Source organism: Oryzias latipes, chromosome 14, assembly GCF_053564925.1.
Source record: "Oryzias latipes strain Hd-rR chromosome 14, Olatipes_Hd-rR_3.1".
NCBI classification, from domain to species: domain Eukaryota; kingdom Metazoa; phylum Chordata; class Actinopteri; order Beloniformes; family Adrianichthyidae; genus Oryzias; species Oryzias latipes.
The window spans coordinates 19,406,163-19,428,673 of NC_136250.1; the positions used below are offsets into that span (position 1 = coordinate 19,406,163).

At 38.9% G+C, this 22,511-nt stretch overlaps 1 protein-coding gene and 1 long non-coding RNA gene across 2 annotated transcripts in view; one reads left to right on the top strand and one right to left on the bottom strand.

Annotated features, from left to right (window-relative positions):
* pcdh1a (protocadherin 1a) overlaps positions 1-5,873 on the bottom strand; it is a 126,481-nt gene extending 120,608 nt beyond the window's left edge. The window contains exon 1 of the mRNA XM_011483680.4: positions 2,775-5,873. The gene's annotated coding sequence lies outside the window, so the exon portion shown is untranslated. The remainder of the gene's footprint in view (positions 1-2,774) is intronic.
* On the top strand, positions 3,144-22,112 carry LOC105355641 (uncharacterized). Its single transcript, XR_910002.3, has 3 exons — positions 3,144-3,283; positions 21,858-21,899; positions 21,975-22,112. It is a non-coding gene; the product is annotated as an uncharacterized LOC105355641 (long non-coding RNA).
* Positions 22,113-22,511: the final 399 nt, after the last annotated feature.

Sequence of the window (22,511 nt, forward strand, 5' to 3'; positions counted from 1 at the left end):
TTACAATAACCCTCAATTTTGTTTGCAACTTGCAAAAAAAGACAGACATTTTGACGGGGCACTGTGTACCTCTCAGAATTGCTTCAATATTATGCAGCACAACCAGAATTCATTTGTCAATGAGGCGAACTGTCGTTTTTTTAAAATAATTAAAGCTTTTAAGTGCCCCTTATGGTGCAGAAAATATTGTACTCTAGCTTTCAAATTTTCCCTTTCTGTCCCAGAACCATTTTTAAAGAACAAATATTCCTTCCAGCTACAAGACTTGAAGGCGCAGCAGTCAGTGCTGGAACTACCTCTATGGTAATCAACAAAAAGGTTCTACTGAGTCAACTTTTACCTTTCATTTCAACTTCTCAGGCTGTCTCCAGATCCAGCTCTCGACAAAGAGACACTTCTCTGCTCTAATGAGACCAGGCTACATAACAAAATTGCAACCATCCTTCCTCACCTGCCAGGATCACTCCTACCATAGCTGGAGGACAGCACGGGAAAATCTCTACACATGTTAAGCATCCTCCTCTCAACAGTGCAATACGTTGGTTTTGCAAAAAAAAAATAAAACAAAACAACAACCTTTGGCACTCCAAGAGTTGTCAAACTGGTTTGCTTGTTTTTTTTTTTTAAAGAATACTGAATTCCACTCATTTTTTGTCCAAATATTATTTTCAATTTTAGGAACTGTGTGCTTATAAAAACAAATAAATTACATTTTTTTTTAATTTGACTCATTCCCTCACAATTACCATCATTTATTTTAGGCAAAATGAACATTTTATCTGCATAGTGATGCAATGCCTTTTTTTTAAGCTACATCATGGGTTCAGATAATCTTGCTTAAATAAACTTGCCTGGAAATGCAAAAAAAAAAAAAAACTGATAGGACTGTGTAGCTAAATCCATGTGTGTGCCAAGTCATTGCACATTAGAACAGGCGCACATTCGCCGCAACACAATTATACTGTCCCTCAATTTTAACTACCCGCATTTCTTGTTGCCATAGAGACAGACTATCTACAGACTGAGCCAAGTCAATGACTGAATAGGTGACATTTGCTCTTTAAGTTGGCCGCTCCACAGGTCCTGCTTAAGCATCACTTTAGGCCACTAAAATATGAAAGGGCTGGGGTGGTGTCAGAACCAAACAGAGACTCATTACTGGTTAGAATTTTTTTTTGTACTTTGCAGTAAAGAGTTTTTTTTTTGCCCTGGGATCCTGCAGAACCCGCATTTTCACCTGCTACAAATCAAGTTCATGAATTTGTGCAGGTAGGAAGCGCTCGTCTGTGCTTAGCTAGCGTGGAGAGATAACGGGTGATTTAATGATTTTCTCAACTGATGTGATTTGATATATTGGCTGACTCTGCGCCTTCAGCTAGTATAACAGGTAAAATCCATTACCCTCCCACGAGCATGATTTATGATGGGTAGTATCTCAGCTATGGGTCTCCTTACACAGCTGATCTACCAGTAGAATTTACTGCAAAATGTAGGGGGGGAGGGAGCTCCTTTTTAATGATGGAAAAGCCAGACCAGTAATGAAGATGAACCTTTGACTTCAGAAATATTCTATTTGTATAAGTGTGAGATCAACTCAAGAAAGTAAATTCAGACAGACATATAGACAGCTAGATAGATAGATAGATAGATAGATAGATAGATAGATAGATAGATAGATAGATAGATAGATAGATAGATAGATAGATAGATAGATAGATAGATAGATAGATAGATAGATAGATAGATAGATAGATAGATAGATAGATAGATAGATAGATAGATAGATAGATAGATAGATAGATAGATAGATAGATAGATAGATAGATAGATAGATAGAGGGTGAAAGTGGGTTAGTGGCTTGTTTGATCTGCACTGTTTTGACATCCTTGGAGCCTCGCCTACAGCTGAGTGTGGGAACTTGGACCCACATCATTATGTGCAGCACACTATCAAAATGTGCGTGATGCTTGGTCGGAGGGGTGACAAACAACACCCTTTTCATACAGATCTTGGGAGATCTCTAGTGCAGATGCGCAGATCAAAGGTCCCCCTCCCCAAACCCACTTCCCAATTATAAGCACCGATCTCTCCCACGGGGGAAGAAGCTCCACCAAAGCCATGAAGGAGGGGGGGGCGGGGGGGGGGGGCGCTCCTATGTTTGCGCAGAAAATTTGTTTCGCGTGAGTAACAGATCCATGGCGATTAATTTGATGTTTGCAGTGGGAAGTGGATGACGTGTGTGTGTGTGTGTGAGTGGTGGTGGTGGTGGTGGTGGTGGTGGTGGTGGTGGGGGGGGGGGGGGGTTGGATCGCATTTTCTGCTTCGCAGAACCATAATGGTGTTGTAAAATGCAATTAGCCGATCGCCCGGTACGAATCAGATAGAAGCGCGCGCGCGCTCTCCCTGTCGCTGAAGTGCGCCGATACGCAGACTTAATGACTTCATACCATCGGGCGCGGAGGCTGGAACTTCAGCCTCCTCGCATGCGCCTTAATTGAAATCCATCGTCCAATCAATCACAGAGCGGATCCTCACTGTGGCTGACATATCTGGACCGCTGCCTCTCCACATTTCATCAACCTGTAACACCCCCAAAAAAGAGCCAGAGGAGCGATCGCCGCTTTCTTTTCAGCATTTTACCGTGCGTCATGGCGCACGGTGGGCAACTTGTTGTGTAAAAGCCCCGAGAAGCCGGAGGTATTCAATGAAGAGAGAGAGAGAAAAAAAAACTTAACTTGTGCAAATCTTCAAATAAATAACTTCAAATACTGTACCTGATCCAGAAACTTCGATTGCTCAGTTCGCTCCTACAACCAGGTCTCTAAAACTCCCGTCACAGTGCCGACACAAAATCCACCAGGAGTGCAGAGAACTTTCTTCATCAATTTCAGGATGCCAAGCTCCGCTTCGGAGGGGTTAATCTGACAGCTTTTCTCCCAGTTTACGCAGTTTTTGCTGCTTTTAAAAAACAGCTGAACACCGACGGGTGTCGCTCCACTGGGATGCCCGAGCGTTTTCCATCCTCCCACCTCTCTCCTCTCAATCCTCAATAACCGATTCCTCCCAAGATATGCAGTGGCTGTAGCATCCAAGTTTCGCCAGCGCGTTTTTTGTCCGTCGTCTCTTCTATGCTGGATGGAGCTCAGAGCGCACTCACAAGAAGCGCCGGATGGCGGAATCACCGCAACAGAGGAGCCATTTCTGCGAAACGGAGCAGCCCAGAAAGCAAGAAGCCCTGAAGTATTTCCAGAGAGCAAGTGCTGAGATACTGTGGGTACTGGAGGTTAGTTGCTCCCCTCTCTCCGTTCTCCCTTGCTCTCTCCACTCAACCGCGCGTGGGAGGAGGTGGGGCTCCCATCCACCGCAGCGCACAGCAACTTCACACTCAACATCACATCATACCACGGCAGCCACCCCGGAAAATTGTGTGATTCCTACAGTTTAAGAATATCTCATCAAACTGGGTCATCTCTCAGCAGCTGCGTAATAAACAGGCGCAACCACCTTCACTGCAACCGTGTTGCTTTAGGAGTGTTTTCCTTTTGAGAAACACAAACTGCACCGCTTTGCCCCGAATTGATGTAACAGGTAGTCCGTTATTTTACTTGTTGATATGCAATACATGTACTAAAATGAGTGGCCTAAAATGGGAGGCGGTTGGCCACTATTTATTCATTTGGCGCCACCCTCAGGCTGTCAGAGTAAGGGGAGGGAGGAGGAATGCTGGGGAAATTAAGGGATCCTGAGATTTATTTATTTTTTATTTTTTTAAAGATGCACTCCAGTGAAAATTTGTTTTTTTTTGGGTGTTTTAACACCGTCATTTTTCTCATGGTGATATATAAATAAAAGAAAATTAAGCTTAAAATGACACTTCAGAGTATTTCTTTATGCAAATCACCGTGAATCAGGGGCAGATAGATAAATGCTGATGGAAAAACCTTGTAGCTGTGACGTAAGTGCTAGAATCGGCGCTCTAAGCTGCCTGCTCAGCTCCATTCTGATGCATCAACTGGTGGATGACTAGATCCCTGTACGTCTTCATGTTCCTGTCCGAGCTGGCATGTGGCTTTAAACTGTACGGATCAATAGCTCCAATATCGTTTGCCATTTTTGTAGCACTGGCAAGTTAGGTTGGGGTTGTGGGGGCAGCTAGCTAGTGGGAGGGAGTGTAAACAGATGGATGATGAGAATTGCACAACTCAGAGGTGAATTGCTAATGAACTACTGCAGAAACTAGAAAACTTTACAGTTTTCTTTTTCTTATTTTTTATTTTTTTTTGGGGGGGGGGGCTAAACATGGCATAACTTTAATTAAAAGACCACTTGGAACATTTTTTAAATAGATCAAAAGATGATCGACGTGGGACTTTATGTTGGCGTAGAGTACAAAGGTCATGTTTGACGTTTTGTGTTAAAGTTGCTGTACTGTAATGATATTAATAAAAAAACTAAAACGAGGGAAAGGAAAACAACGCTTTTGCTCAGGGCTATAAATCAGCATGGCTCAGCGGGGAATGAAATCCATCCCATGCTACAGTAACTCTCTTCCTTTCTTCCCATAAACACTAACAGGAGTGATCATAACCGCTTAAGCATAAAGCAATGAGCCAGGAGCAATGAGTCAAAGGCGGGCTTTGTCACAAAGGAAAGCCCGAGCAGTGCGCTCCCGAGAAAACTCCATTCCCCTTCTTCCCCAGACATTGTGCAGCAACAGTTTATCAGTGTTTCCACAATGTGATCTTTTACTCCACCCCCCTATCTCTCATTAGCAGCAAACACACAGCTGTTGGGTTACATCTCCAGGGCTCCCATTAAGAGCTGCCACTCAGGCTTACAGTGTCCCCGAGCCAATCATATTAGAGCTCCCGCCCACGCCTTGCCACTGCCACACGGCTGCTCCTCCAACAGGCCACTCTGATAACATTTATGGGGTTTTCACAGGTGGCCCTCCATCGTCTGTGAAGACAGCAGGCACAATGAGGGAAGAGGATATTAGAAACACAAATTATCGTTTCATGTAAACAAATGACAGACAATTAGGACATAATTAAGGAATTCAGTGTGGAACTTAACATGCCTGTGATTTCTGGAGTTGGGGGAAATAAAATGCATCGTTTGTAAGATTCAGATGACTTGGCAGAGACCAATAATCATTTTCGACAAATGAGTCAGGGATGTTAGTAACACCATCTTCAGCTTGGCGTGACCATTAGGATCTTACTAGGCAGCAGAAGGAAGCTTAAAGTAGTAACACCGGTTGTTCACTTAAAGCCTTAGTCACATGCACCTGTATGAAGGTTTGACCTGTGTGGGTGCGGCAGGTTTTTTGGCTTCTCCGGGCCCATTGAGGAATGTAGACAAGTGCAGGTCTTGCAGTTCCCTTGCAGCCACCTCGAGGGACGTCATGAAAATGAAATGTACCATTGTTGTTTGCGTGGTACTTGTATTGTGAAATATATGTAAGGATAGTGTAAGTTACATGCACTAATGATGTATGGGTAATGCTGTTGTATGGTGCCCACGCTGCAGTCTTGTCATCAGTGAGGTGCGTGTACTGGCCCTTCATTGACTACATGCAAATGTTGCACACAATTATGACCAAAAACAATGAAATAAAATAAAAAATCCATCTTCCAGACCTGTCTTTTCAAAATTCTAGGCTTATTTCTTTTCTTTTCTTTTGCTGTTGTAATGCACCAAAAATAAAAATGTAACCAAGGAAAGCGGTTTGTATAGTTTTACATCAACTTGCTTCACAAATTTCCCACTTGAAGCAACTTAGCAAAATGGCCTTTCTATCAGCATAAACGTAACAAAAACAATCATAAACGGAAAAACGTTTTGGACAAAAGAAGGAAAACCTTCCGTTTCATAACTCTGTTTTGCCCCAGATGCTGTGGCCTGTGCTGACAAAAAAATTAAGAGATATGGAGGTTCATTTAAAGACATTTTCTAAGCCAGATCCCAATCTAGATGTACTTTTTTTGGCCTTTTTTCCACCTCATTGATGGAACCACCTAACCTCAGGAGACCATTATCTATTAATTAAAAAGTAGGTGTAAAGTTGTGCTACTTCAGTCTTTGACCATTTTTTTTGGCATATAAGTATAAAAAAGAAGTTTAAAAGTTGTTGCTTAAATTGTAAACAAGATTCAAATAGCTGTTATTGTGAATTTTTTAATCTAATTTTGTCATTCCATTTTCCCCAGCTTCCTTCACAGGTTATCACAATTTAGTCTTTTTTTTAATTTAACACTATGCTTTAAACACGAAGTTGTTGCAGAGTTTAATTGATTTGAGTTTTATTGTGAGATCTAAAGAAAACAAAATCTCACACGTCTGTTTTTTTTATCTATTATTTAGCTTTGTTTCAGGTAGCAATTTGCCTTGGAAATATTTCAATAAGATAATGCAAGTTTGCAGCGTTTTTTTCCCTCCCATTATATATTTTCTGTTCTTTTACTTTTATGGTGATGATAAGAGAGTCTGACACTGTTAGTCATTTCCTGCAGATTCCTTAGGTGTAAACCCTGTGGTGTTCAAACCATGTGAGAAAACAATATTTTATGCTTCTCTTTTTTCTTTCTTTCTCAAACCCAAATAATCCTGTATTTTTGCAGAATCTGCCCTGTATGTATATATGAACACACGGTTCACGTCGGCAGCATGCATGTATCTCCACCCCCACGTGCACGTGCACACTCCACACTGCTCCCTGTCTGCTTCATCCCTCCTCCTTACCTACAGTGTATTGATGGACAGTTTTTTTTTCTCGCTCATCTTAGTGTCAGATTTTCACCTTTGATGTAACATTCGTCTTTCCAGCAGATCTGGTATAATTGTTACAGCTTAAATTAATAACTTAGTCAAATCAGTGCTTGTATCCCCCACCTTTTCACCTTTCTTCCTTTTACTCTCTTCCACCCTCCCCTCACATTCTTCCCTTCTCCCTCCCCACACACACTAAATGTAACAAATAAATGAAAGAAGAAAAAAAAAAAAAAAAAAAAAAGAATCTGCCCTGTATTTTTCAAACATGCTAAAAAAGTGCAGTCAGCATGGCACAATATAGTAGATAATAAAAATAATACCAACAACAACAATAATAATAATAATAATGTGGAAATATTTAAAAGGGAGTAGGCAGACACTTATTAAAGTTTGCCCATTGAAAGGAAAAAAAGATGAGAAAAAAATCTATGGATTTTTTTTAAGCATTAAAATACTTTAACAGTCTTATTCATGGTATGTGATGTTTTTCTTCATCAATATACCTGACGAGTACTCTTACAACCACAATAACAACAACAATAATAACAATAATAATTTGATTATGTTTACTTATGACCATATATTAACATTGGTGTTCGGATAGTGTTTTTTTTTTCTTTTTATTATAATTACTTTTAGGTATTTTGATACACATCATGTGTTCTTGTGTTTTGTTCCTATAATTTGTTTGTAATTTGAATGTCTTTACAGTGTTCCTATATAGTTTTTTTTTTCTTTTTTTCTGCATTCAAGTTGTTCCAGATTAAAATTACAATATACCGTAAATTCCGGACTACAAAGCGCACCCGATTACAAGCCGCACCCACCCATATTCACGTGTTTGACTGTTTTTATACATACACAAGCCGCGTCAGAGTACAAGCCGCGCATGTGTTAACCGATATTGTCATCCTGACAGATCACACCCAGCATCCCAGAGTGAGTGCAATTTATTAGCACATTGTGGGTGGTGCCAGTTTTGCCCCTGGGTCACGTATTTGGGTGTATCGACATCTGTCAAACAGCATGGACCTATATTCTGTTCACAAGTTCCTCAGTTATGGTGTTTTTATTTCATTTTTTTTTTACTTATTGACAATCTAGGTATCTAACATAAAATTACAAACAGTAACCATATAATAAACATTACATCCCTCAGTTATAATGAGGAAATTTACATCCGCGATTCCACATTTCCCATGAGTCTTAGGGGCTAAAGGCGGGGCCAACGCCCGGCTCGCCATTCTGTTGTACGTGTTTAAGAATTAGCAAGTAGCAGCAGTGCATGGAGGGGTGAACGGGAAAAGCTCTCCTTCCGCTTGTGTCGCAGCAGCGTTATGGGAGTAACAGGACTGGTTAGAAAACACAACGGTAAAATAAAGCAGCGGCGACTGAAAAGCGCGCGCCTCAGCGCGATACGCGCGCCTCAGTGCGGCGCGTGCGTCAGAATTCAGAAGCCTCTGCGCTCCGCTCCCGCCCCGCGCGGTCCTTGTCTCCCCTTCCTATCTACTCCGACACCTCTGGCCAGGGCAGCTTCAAGGAGGATCACTTCGTCCCCGTTGCGCCGGTGGATGGAGCAAATCGTTTCTGTGCAAAGCAATCGGACTTAATACTGTACGTTTTGCGTATGAGGGGCGGATGCGTTGTTACGTGTGGGAGCCATCAGACTGCCATCGGCCCCGCAGCTCAATCAGCAGGAGAAGATGTCTCCAGCTCACACGGAGGCTGTGAGTTTTTCAAAGCAAAATTCCGCTTTTACGGTTTCCTTAGAAACCGTAAATGGAGTGTAAATTCACTCCATGCGCTGTTCTCTCCGTCACGCAGCAAACCGGCTTTTCCAAACCCGTTGGTGACGGTGGACTTTTTTACGCTGCTTTTAACGATTGCTTTTAACTTGAAAGCTTCATCATATTGTAGTGGCGATCACGTGCACGTTGGGTCTAATGGCACCAAAGGATTCTGGGATGCGGCCGGGCATGCGTGTTTCATTTTGTTGAACCATGACTGAAGTGTCTAAGACCTGAAGTCAAGTCCATGCTGTTTGGCTGCTTAGAGGTGTGTTGAATATAAATGCTTCGTGCTTGGTGTTAGATAGAGAATTCAAACTATTCACTGAGTTCGAAAGTACGTACATGGCGGCCGCTAATTAAATCCATAAATTAGCCGCGTCACTGAATAAGCCGCAAGGCTGTAAGCGCAGGAAAAAAGTAGCGGCTTGTAGTCCGGAAATTACGGTAGTTAAATCCATACAGTAAAATGCTTTTTTATGGCTTTGATTTTCAGTTTTCAATTTTCATTTGAAGAAAAGTAATAAATACAGCAGAAACAGAAAATGTAACACAAAAATTAAACACTGAAGCCCAAATTTATGAAATCTACCTGTTTTATACCCAAAAAGCAAATATGTAAATAAAAAGATAAAAAAAAACATAGCGATGTTTTTTTATAATTAAACTGTTTTTTTCTGTTCACAGAATTTAGTCTGTTGTTTCAATAAAAAAACTGTCACTAAAAAACCTGGTTTCCCGACTTTAAAATAACAAGTTTTAATTACCCACTTCCTGTGGTGACAGATACAACTAAAAGCCGCAGAGTGTGGCCAAACATGCAGAAAGCATTTAAGCCTGAAGACTTCAGCCCCTTAATAAAAAATGATGAATGGCTGACGCATTTCATTTAAATGCAGCTGATAAGTAAGCAATTTCAGTTGGCACTGGATGTTAATCAAATAAATCTGATCTCAGACCGCTCAATTATATATGAATGTTGGTGTAAGAGCGTTTAATAATTAGACATTTAAAACAATTTACCTGAGTATTTTTCATGGTCTCAAGGGTGCGACTTCATAAACAACCACGGGACAAAATGACGCATCGTTCAAAAAGACCAAAACTTACATTAAAGTTTGACCCCTATATATTTTCCTTTTGTCTCAGATCAAGTCCTTAATAGGATGCAATTTTATAGGCAATTTATGTTGCTTCCTATTGAGGGGACTGCAAACTGTGAGCTTCAATAAAAAATAAATAAAAGAGTATTTGGACTTATGTTTAGCCCCATGCGGCTTGGTTAATTAACAGAAAAGGGCTCCCCTGCAAGCAGAGCATGAAGATGTGGGAGGATCTTCACCACCCTGCCAGCTTGTTGAAAACATCTGAATTCAAACAAACATGGAAATAGCTCTTTCATCTTCACAAAACTGGACTTTAAATAGTCAGCCAATGAAAAGATTATTAAAACTAATAGTTGAACATTTGAGTAAGCACAGGGAGAATACTTTGTCTGAGTCATCTCGTTGATGTCAGAAAAGCATCTTGATCTTTGCCTGATCCTATCTTTTGTAAAGAGTTTACAATAAGTGGCTAGATGTCAGAAAGGTTGAGTCTGAATTTATTCCCTGACCCTGCGGCTTGCCGCTACCCCTACATTAAGCCCTACAAGTGGAGAGATATGGAAAAAATAGTGCCTTCAAATTCGTTACGACTGCTTTATGATGTCATCAATAGTTGCCGGTTATCTACGATAGTGTGTAGTTCCCAGCGCTCAGAAAATATAAAACAACACTGGTTTTATAACTTTTAAAAGTCATGCAGAAATAAAAAGTCATTACTTACATATAAATATAAAAATTCTGTGCTCCAGAGCACATCCACTTGAAGAACTGCGTTTCTCCTCCGCAGCATGAGCACGACGCAAATCACCCTATTGTTGAAGGGATACCCAGCCCAAGGTCACTACCCTTAAAAGAACTAGTTCAGAACCACTAAAGCTCCAAATGCCCCAACAATTGGATCAGTAGGGAGGTGCCAGAGGGGTAGGGGAGGAATTCAGATTCAGCTTAACTTCCCTTATGGATGAAGATGGTTTAGCAAAATGTTTAGCTTGAAGCTACTTTCACACCAGCCTCAGCAATGGCATTAAAGCGACCACCTTCAATGAAAGGTCTGTGTAATCATGTAACACAGAATTTCTGTTGTAAAACTCACGTTCACATGAAACTACGCACACTTTTAAGACTATTTTCAGGCTTTAAGTACAAAACGCATCTTCATTGAACGTATGTTGAAAGTTAAACCAGTTAAACGTTGATCAATGAGGGAATCAGATTTCGTAGTGACAAATCCCTTTGATTTCACGGAAGTGCCAACCGTTTGAAAATTGATCATGGACGATAAGTTAATTATTGCAGTTTGTGCCAGCCGGTAATTCTATGATAGCAAGTCTTTCATATCTCAGAATAAGGCTGTGAAAAAAAAAAAGTCTGGAGTAAAATCCACAAGATTTACGCCGCTTCAACATTACGCATGAACTGTAGATGGTGGACATTACTCAAAAAATCTACAAAAAAAGAAGAAGCCCTTCCCTGCTTGTCCAGTGTGAATACCATATGCTAAACGCGTGTTTCAGAACTCCCATCCCATGCCCTGTGTGACTGCAGCATTACCAAAAGCAAGGGAAATTTGCTTCCTTTTTTTTTTGCATATTGTCTACATTTGCCCCAGAGCTGGGATTATGCTCACTTGTCACAGTTTGAGATGCACCAACAGCATTTCTCTTAGATAAATATTAGCTTTAAACACTCCTGCATTTACAGCCAAACACAAATGGTATCCCCACACCATCTATGAGAACTGGTGGAGATGGCATGAGGTTAAATGAAGTAGTAATGCTTTTAAAGAGATTAAAACCCTGTTAAAGGGGGATAAAAATGTTATCACAATGAATAGAAAGGTCAATGGTGGTGACTCCTCAACGTCTGCAAAATGAAGCGAGTTACAAATTAAAATTTGGATCATGTCCTTTATTTAAAATTCCAAAAATCAGTATCCTATGTGTAAATACTAGGCCTATTACCACTTAGGCTATTACAAAGTTGTTTGACTTTTTTTTGTTTTACTAATGTAATTATGTGAAGATTTAAGAGCTCCAAAAAGATGCTGAATTTACCTTAGTTCTTCCCCTTTTTTTTCTTTGTTCTGTTTTTCAGTATTAGTCTCAACACTTTTGGTTTCAATGACTCCTATTGTAAAAATAAATACTGCAAAAATAAAAAAAACACACACACACATACACACTAAGTTATAAAAAAATAATAATAATATTATGTACTGACTCAAGATGAAATCCCTTTAGAGTTCTACTGCGCGAAAAAAAATCGTTGATTTTTTTTTTTTAAAAGCTATACTAAAGGGGAAAAAAACAATGGAAAAAAGCAGGAAAATGTAGCCTCATTAAATAATATTCCCATGCCGTGATTTAGAAACACACAAATATATATGTTATGAATTACAGAACAATACTCACACTGTGTTAAGGATATGTTATTTACATGAGTCATTTTCTTATTTGGTCTGAATTTGAATAAAACATGAAAAGGTCCCTTTGAAAATACAAATAATAAATGAGAAGAAACATCATTTTCATTAGTTTGATATTAATTACCACATAATTTAAGACAATGATAAAGAAAGCCCCAAAAAACAAAAGTTGACAATGTCAATAGCAGGTATTTCCACCATTTGCTGCAATGACAGCTTGACAGCAATGTCTCATGCTCCTCAATAGCCTTATGAGGTTCAGAGACACTCCCCCTTTCTGAAGTCCAGCTGTGACGATTCTGGCACCACGCGGTGAACCATTACCATCCATGAACAGAATGTTTGGGGTGGGTTGGTAGATTAGGGGGATGATGATGGGTTCTTTGATGTCTCTAAGGTAAGAATGTGCAGTGACTGGGTCATCTACAATAACCAAATCAGTGTTGCGATGACTGGTGATGCCTGTCCAGACTGTTACATCTCCTCCACCAAGGCGAACCCTTGGAACCATAATGACCTTGGCATATCGCCCACCTCGTCTTCTCCAGCAACGTAAGATAATCAATGGTTATGGATGATAGACCATTGCTGCATTGTCCCGGTCACACAGTTTTATGTCCACTGCAAATTCAGTACCGGTGTCTTGGTGTCAGTGGAGTCAAATTCAAAGGTCGTCTGGCGTTCAAGTCAAATAGGTGGAGTTGGTTGCGAATGATTTGTCTGGAAACCCTAGTACCCCCCATATCTCATACACGGGCCTGCAGCTGTGTGGCAGAGTGCAGAGGTCCTTACGTAGGTCTATGGTTGTGGTCTATCACTGACTGGTGAGTCTGTCACAAACTCTGTCAGTAGTTCTGTCTTGACGCAACGCTGCTGAAGTTCACCTGCAACATCTGACTGCCTACTACCAACCCAAAGACACGCTATTGCCGTGTGGTGCTGCTTGTAGTAAAGCTGCATCATGTGTTCATGGCTGATGAATTTGGAATGACTTACTGACAAAATCTTCTTTTTTATAGCCACAGAGTATTGAAATTGATGCCACATTGAAAAGGTTTTTCTTTTGGAATTTTTATGTTTGGCCCCATTAAGGAAGAGACACTGTACACGGCGACTCCATTATGTGGAAAACAAAACATAAGCTAAATCTATCGCCCCAATACAATTGCCCCCTATCCCAAACATCTTTGAAGTGAAACAGAAACTGTGTTTATGACATCCACTGAGTTGTTCACAATATCCCTAACTTATTGTGAGGAGTGTGGATTGAACATCGTAGCCAATAGTAGAATTCAAAGTGAATAACTGTGCAAACTAAACAAACTGGAATATTTTCTTAGATAACCCGTGTCTCTAATCAGTCCTAAACTATTTACAAGCTGTGAGACACTGTCATCGTTCTTGGACAAGAGACTTGCCCAGAGCTTAAACTGACTTGACACAATAGCTCATATTGGCATCAGCAGGTAAATCTAATAAACAAAGAACTTTGCAGTTTGAGTGATCCTATTATTGTTTGTGTTCATTTGTGACAGCCTATGAATTGCAGTGGATGTAACTTTTAAACAAAGGGATGACTGGGTATTCTCTCATGACTTTGAGTATGTTCTGCTTCCAAAATCCCAAACAAGATTGAATAAAAGACATGCAAAGGCTTTAATGCACTTTGACCAAATGAAAGATCACCACATTTTTTATTGAAATACCATAAAGAAAAATGTCATCATGAGACAGCAGACGCAACAGCTCCATTTGGTCATTTGGTCAAAGACCAAATGGAGCTGGACGTAAGTTTTCTTGAAATTTATTATACCTCACACTCAGAACTGGAAATGTGTGAATTTTCCAAATAATAGCATCAGACAAATGCAATAGCCATGTTATCTGTTATTGTTATTCACATTATTTGATGTTATTAAAGTGGGATCTGGTAGAAATGAGTTTAATAAAGCTCTGAATCAGATTCGAACTTCTGTGAACATAAGACTCAATAAAAGATTTGTTTTTTGTCCTTTTCAAATAATGAAAGCACGTTATGAAAAAAGTATTCCAAATAGATTTGAGATGAAAATACAACAGTTTATTATTCTGTTTGAATAGATAACATTAAAACGACCAGAAGGGTGTGCAGAAGTTTTAGAGCCTGTTGGAGAAAGTCCGTGAAATGCTGCATTAATATAACAACAGATCTGGTGTGCTGTTCCTTTGCCAACAGTGGCTGTTATCCCCTAAGCCACCTGAAAGAAAAAAAAGACACCTGCACTTGTACACTGCTCTTATATATGTTAATTGCCTGACTCCCTGTAGATCTGTGCAGAAATGAAAAACATGTTATGCTAGACTCACCTACACTTTTATTTCAAGACCCTATAAAGTTAAAGAACGATAACATTTCTGTAGTGTTTCTTTTGACCTTTCAGGTTCTTAATAGACTCCTCGTTACATTAACTTGGGCAAAGGTCTTCGTCTTTTAAAGGTCCAAGATCATGCTTTCTGAAGCCTTTCAGAGTAAATTATATCTATGATATTACTTTTGGCACACTAAAGAACAATTTTTCTAATGAAATATGAGTTATTTTCGCAGCTCATTTTCCTACGCGGAAGTAAGACGACTTGATCTCTGAGGCACCGCCTTTCTCTCCTTGTTTGGTCTGCCCATTTCCTGATATCGGCCTAGAGTCGGCTTCAGCAGCGTGTCTGTGTTTCGCCCACGAAAATAAACAGCATCCAAACTTTTGCAAAGACGGATGTGAATATCGTGCATATAAAAGGAAAGAGTTTAGCCAATCACTAGATCTGGGGAGAAAGCGGGTGTGTGCGTTAGCCTGGGGGCGGTCCTGGCAATGCAGACTCTTCCTGGAAAAGGCTGTTCTCCATTCACCAATGTCACAATGTGGGAACCCACTTGTTTTAGTGGACTGGGAGGGGCTGGTGCACAGAGAGCTGGTCTATAGAGCAATACTCAGAAATGCGTGAAGCGATCAAAATACCTCTTTGGGTTGTTTTTTGTGAGAAATTAACATTTTAATACACTTATACCTCAAATTGTGGATTTTGCATGAAATAAGCCCTTTAACTTTGAGACTTTCGTTGATAAAATATACAAAGAATTCTATTAATTTTCTGAATTTAAAGCTACCGAGGTTTGAAAAAATAAATCAGTATTAATTCTTATATAAAGGGAATAAGTTTTATAATACAGTTTCAGGCACACTTTCTCTATACTCTTATTACGAGCTCTAATAGAATTACATGAATATCTAAAGAATACATTCAAGCAAATAATACATTCATGAGGTTTAACGGCGAATTGAATATAGTCAATGAACTTTTTAATGTACTGCATCACAGTTTATCTTCAATGCAAGAACAAAAAATGACATTATACAAGCATACTAATGCAATTTCATACATATTCACTTTTCAAGGATGTACCCATTCTTTCCACTTCAGTTATTCTGCTACTTCAATTATTTTGACCTACAGATTAAGTGCACAGGCTTTGGGCTTTCACGATTCATTATTCTAAAAATACAGACAACCGTTAAGGAGTTTCTGAATTTACTTACTGCTCATATTACTTTTACAAATAAATATATATCACACTTATTGTTTTTTTTCTCTCTGATGATATTTCTTTGACAAATAAAATTACAAGACAAGAAGAGAATAGAGAATAAAGACAATAAATTGTAGAATTTAGCAAATTGCTTTATTGTAGGTCACACATAATGTGCTTTTTCATGATAAGAAGGGAAATTTGTACTTTGCGACAATGAATTCACCCATGAAAACTGTCGCTCTTGATGGGCCAGTGAAAAAACTGACAAAAAAAGAAGACAGCAAGATAATAATGCCAGACATGCAATATTATAGCAGGATTCAATATGACCTTTTTCTGAACAATCCTTATTGTGAAAGATGCCAATACTGTCTTTCTGCCTTCTGCCTGTAATGAAAACAAACAGACTTACAAAAACGAGCAAATTATGTATAGAATTTTTTTTTATACAAAAAGCAATATGCTGTAGTAGAACCAGGTCAAAGTGAGCTTAATTATGCTAATACAAATTTACATATTGAAATGAAAGCATGCAATTTCAGTGACACATATAAATAGTAAAAAGCATGAATAAATATAAATAGATAACGTGACAGAGTGCACATTGCAGAAATAGTAACACTTCTCTTTTGGGATGAAAGTATTTAAAGCAAAAACTGTTTTAGGGTCCACGTGCACATTAGAAGCCGAGGTTGAAAGAGACAAGATGTTGGAAGGAGCACAGATGGTAATGCATACAAAAAAAAAAAGGAGCCCAGGGGTGTTGAACCTTATGTGATGGTGGTGCATAAAACTGTCACTTAAACAGTGCAGAAATATTTTGCAAAAGAAAGCATTCAGCTTCTCACACAAAAACTTGAAACAGGCCACAAAATAAAAGTTCAATGAAAAAAAAAAAAGTCATGTGAGTCATCCTAATGGCAGCCACTTTCTTCTCATTACATCTAACAGTAACAGTAGATGTGGACGTGTGTCCAAGTGATGTGATGTTTTTGCATGCATAATGGGGTTGCCTCTGGCATTACTTGGTGAGAGAAATGACTATTCATGCATCGCTTGGGTGATGAGCTACAGGGTTCAGGCTCTTGACTGACAAAGCAGTCATTGAGTGGCTTATAGCCCTGAAACTGTTTCGTCATTCACCAAATGCCTGTTATGTAAGAAGGGCAATACTTACAGTACATACCAAATGTTTGGACACACCTTCCCAATCATTTGAATGGTCTGTACTGTACATGGCTACCACTGAAATTAATCTCATAATGTTGTTGTTGATATTGGGGTTGTTAAGAATTCATAAATCTTAGAGATCTATAAACTCAGTAGAAAAGAGAATTTTTAAAAATTCACTTTTAATACTGGATAATTCTTGATTTTCAAAAGTGTCCATTTTTGTCTAATGGTTATATTTATTCAGTGGATAATTTAGGACCAAGCACTCTTGTAATTGTTAACAATTGGAGATCTTGACGAGTAGTCGAAGTCGTTGACTTATCGGCTATAAAAAAAAAGCAAATTTTTGATGGTCAACATGTTGTTTCTAAAGGGTCTATATCCCGCCAAACCAACTTAATTCCTCAAGAAAAAAAAAAAAACTTAAACAAAGAGGTATTTTGATCCATTCATGCATTTCTGAGCATTCCTCTAAAGTCGTCTCTCTCTGCTGAGCTAGCTGTGATCGGCAGAAACACTTTCATCTTGTATGTACATCTGCCTAAGAAAACGCTTGAATGTTGTCGTGGGCAAAACGCAGACATGCTGCCAAGGCTGAGTGTAGGTTGACGTCAGGAAATAGGCAGCACCCACATGGAGAGAAAGGCGAGAGAAAGCCTCAGAGATCAAGTCGTCTTACTTTCAGGTAGAAAAATTAGCTGCGAAATGAACTCATATCTTTTTTAAATTGGTTCTTTAGTTAATATACTGTCATATTCATGGATATAGTTTACTCTGAAAGACTTAAAAAAAATACATAATATATGCCATTTAATATATAATAAACAGCTATATCATTTTTGAGCATCTGGTTCCTTTTGGATCATAAAGCATGACAGAAACTTTAGGGGGGGAGTATATCCCAACCTCAATCAAAGAAGAAGAAGACGCCATATTTAAAAAAATGGCAGAACAAGAAGCAGAAGGGGTAAGTTAGGCTTGATTTGGGATCACTACAGTGTTAATAAGTCAATAAGGTCAATGAAGAGCACAAACCTGTGTTTCGTGGCAGCACAACATCTATGCACAAAAAAAGACTTCAACATCTCTTTTAGGAAAACTTTAACTAAGATGATATTATTACAGTATGGGTGTATGATTTTATGTCACTGGGCCAATATTGCTAATGCTAGCAATAGCTATGATATGTTGCAAAGAATGTAGCCAAGACAATTATTATGTTGGCACTTTGGTCCGGTAATGCTACAAGAATTTATCAATGTCCCTGAGTTTCCGGAGTTAATCTAATTAGTATTTTGCATGACTTCATAACTTGACAACATTATTAAATTACGTTTTTTTTTAAACATTGTTCCTCAAATGCAGCACCAAGTAATTACGGTTGGATGAGTGTGTTATGAGGAGGGCCCAGTGCACACCGTAGATTACTGCTGCACTGACTCCAAGTATTTTAAACATGTTTTAAAAAAGTATGAGACCTCTGCCAGTGTTCAATGTTCATATTTGCCAAGAATATTGTGTTTTTAAGAACATTCCACTTTATTTGAATATATTTTATTTTTGTTAACTAATTATATCAAAGTGAAACCTGTAAAATATTTTTGCTTCCTATTTTGCTAAAGACTTTGTACACCAGTTTATGTAAACAATTATCGCTCGAAAATACATAATAATTGACTAATTAACCATTAAAACAATCGCTGACAGCCATAATAACAATATAGATCTGTTTTTGCCTTTGCTTCACAATGGAAGTAAGTAGACTGATTCATAACTTTTTTCTAAAAAAACAAACAAAAAAAACAATTACTCATAAGTAATCTGTGATAAAAATAGGCTTCTTTGTCTGTGAAAAGATCCTACTTTTATTTTTCCAGTGTTTACCCATTTCATTCTTTTAAATCTTCCAACTCAGGGTTGTGTGTATTGTCACTTTGACTTCTATGTTGCACACATTTTATGTACAAATTGTATTTCGGATTTTGTTGCCTGCCACTGACCCTCATTTAGCGCTTTGGTTAAACATGCTTTTTTAAAAGTTTAAATTATAATATTTAATAATAACAATGTCTGACATTTGATATCAGCATTTGGATTGTTTTGGACAACTTAATAAACTAAACAACAACATTAGTGCGGTAGAAATACTTGTCACTCCTTTGAGAAAAGCAAGGCGGTAAAGACTCACCTCCAAAAGAACCTGACAGTTTATATTTGCATTTCCATGCCGCCTTTGAAGTAATTACATTTTCACATTTAAATTAGCATTACAATGTCACCCTCTGTACAGCTGAGTGTGACTGTGAATATGAGATGTCCAGCAGCTTTTCCATTTTCATTTTAATATTGTTACAGGCAAAACTAACAATGACTTGGCCGATGAATTTTTTGCTTTTTTTTTTTTTAACCTTACACTTCTCCATCTTCCTTTTCAATAATTTTCAAAAAGTCTAATATTTTTAAAGTAAAACTGAACTTTTAAAATATACTGTACTTTCTGCACTATAGTGCGCACAGGATCATAACGTGTACTGTCAATGAACGGTGTATATTCAAAGTTATGTCATACATAACTGATACCTATCTGTCTGATAGGTATCAGTTCGTTAATGTAAATGGCCATTCCTCTCAGTGCACTCGAGTCAACTATGGAGTCCCACAGGGCTCAGTCTTGGGACCGATCCTGTTTACGCTTTATATGTTACCCCTAGGAAACATAATCAGGAAACACAGCATTAATTTTCATTGTTATGCCGACGATACGCAGTTGTATTTATCCATGAAGCCTGACCAGAATGACCAGATAGAGAAACTGAACGCCTGCATCAGTGACATCAAGACCTGGATGACAATTAATTACCTCCTCTTGAACCCAGAAAAAACTGAGGTCATTATACTTGGTCCTAAAAACCTCAGAGATGCTCTGTCTGCTCAGATAGTCTCCCTGGATGGTATAAGTATAGCCCCCAATTCCACAGTTAGAAACCTTGGGGTTTTACTTGACCAGGATTTATCATTTAAGGCTCACATATCTCAGGCATGTAGAACTGCCTTTTTTCACCTGCGGAATATTGCTAAGATCAGAAATATACTTTCTAAGAGTGATGCTGAAAAACTTATCCATGCATTTGTTACGTCGAGGCTGGATTACTGTAACTCCTTGTTAGCAGCGTGTCCTAAGAGTTCCTTAAGAAGTCTCCAGCTTGTTCAGAACGCAGCTGCTAGATTGTTAGCTGGAACCAGCAGAAGAGATCACATCACTCCTGTGTTAGTTTCGCTCCATTGGCTCCCAGTTGATTCTAGAATTAAGTTCAAGATCCTCCTGTTAACCTATAAGGCCTTACATGGAATGGCCCCGTCCTATATTAAGGACCTCATAGTCCCTTACCAACCAATCAGAACACTTCGCTCGCAAAATGCAGGACTGCTTGTGGTTCCTAGAATTAGTAAAAGTACGGTTGGAGGTAGAGCGTTTAGCCACCAAGCCCCTGTCTTATGGAATAAACTCCCAGCTCATGTAAGAGAGGCCGACTCAGTTTCTACATTCAAAGCTAGACTGAAAACATTCCTCTTTGGACAGGCTTATTGTCAGACTAGTTAGTATTCAGAGATTATTTAACTTAATGTTAGTTTGTTTAAATTAAACTTAATAACTATTTCTTTTAAAAGGCTGCTAGAAGTTGAAGCTGGGGTAACTATGGTACACTGGGGTTCTGTCCTCTTTCCTTTTTTACTTCTACCCTTCCTCTCCTCTATTCTTGATCATAATTTATCATTTAGTTCTCCATGCCTCTGTTTGGTGCAGTGCGATTCATGTATTGTCCCTCTTTTCCTCTCCCCTTCTGGGGAGTGGGAGTGCTTCCAGACTCCAGTTGGCTCATCCGTGCTCCAGTTCCTGACCGTTTACCTCGTCTCTGCTCCTGCTCCTACACCTGGCTGTGGTTCCTGTCTCCGGCTCGACTCGCGCCTTTGACTGTCCCGATAACCACGGCTGGATGAAGCTCGTCTGCTGGACTTTTATATATGTAGTTGTAGATTTAGATAAGTTAATTCTTCTCTAAGATTTCTGGTAAATCGCCTGTCCGTCCTGGGGGAGGATCCCTCCTTCATGTGGGCACCCCTGAGGTTTCTTCGTTTTTTCCGGAATCCGGTTTTTTTGGGAGTTTTTCCTTACCGCGAAGGGGGGTCTAAGGGCAGGGATGCCATTATAGCTTAGTCAGTTTGTTAGTTCATTTTAGTATTTTTCTATTGAACTCTTTGTATTCGTGATCCTTTTGATTTCATGTTTTACTTCGAAGCCCATCGAGACGACTGTTGTTGTGATTTTGGGCTATACAAATAAAATTGAATTGAATTGAAAATTGAATAAGGCACACTGAACTATAAGATGCATCAGACTTTAACTGCGTTCATGTAAATGGGTCATGATCACTGTTTTTGTTATTGGTTGTTGATCGAAGATGAGAAGGGACTCTGTTTAACAAAAAAATAAATAAAACAGTCAACAGCCCAACCTCTGACCAATTTATTTTCCTTTTTATTTTTTCCTCTGCCATGGCCCGTACATACTTGATGGGGCGTGCTTCGTGAATGTGCTGAGTTCAATTACCATTGGAAAAACTGACAAACATAAAGATACAGGAGTTGACTATAAAACAGTCTACTCCTGTTGCTTGTTTTCAACACATAAAAAAAAAAGACAGCCTGAATCTAAACTATTTCCGACACTCCTATCCCTCCAAATGCCCCTACAATTGAATGGATAGGGAGAAGCCGGAGGAGTAGGGGGGAAGATTTCGGATTCGGTCTTAAAAGGATTTTAGGCGTCTCTTGTAGTGGAGAAAATACAGTAGTTTTACTGATTTTAAAGGATTTTTTTGGATTAAAATGATCTCAAAGTAAGAAAAATAATAATAAAAATATGAACAGACCCACGTTCATTACTTTAAAATGTTACAGTTTTACAGTTAGTTTTGTGACAGTCACTGGATCCTTTGCCTTACATTCTGCTTTGTTTCTCTGTCTTTTAGATGTTTCTACGTGACAAAAGTTGATAAAACTGGAAGCCGCTGGTTAGTGTCTTAATAAATGTATTTTAAAATATGTCTCTTTCTCTCTATATGATTTCTTTATCTTCTTTTTTGCAGTTTCTTCTGTTTAAGCTCCTGCCTGTTTTGCTTCACTCTGTTCTTCCCGGAGTCCCAGAGCTGATGTCATTTCAAGGCTACTCTAATGCTACTGTGGTCCTGGAAATAAAGACTTCTTCCTATTTGAATTTTATACAACTGAAAGGACTCAAAGTTTTGCTTCATAGAACAGAGGATTCCACAGCCTGACAGAAACATCTGCGCATTACAGTGATATGCATAAAAAGGTTCCATCAGAGCAATAAAGCCCTGGTTTAAATCCTGGCTAACAGAAACCAAACCTTTTCAAAAGTTGTATATGCACAATGATGTAAAAAATGTTGGACTGCAGGCATTACCAACTGTTAAAGTTTAGTCAAGTAATTTTAGAATAATTAAGAACCAATTTACTAAACATTGAGAAGTTCTATACTGATGCTCTCTGACGTGCAATGCCTTTTACAGCACAACAGCCTTATTCTCTGGCCCAGCAAACGGGACAGTACCCCATCATTGTAACAAGGCCCAACATTCTGTGCATGAGAACCACACTAACCA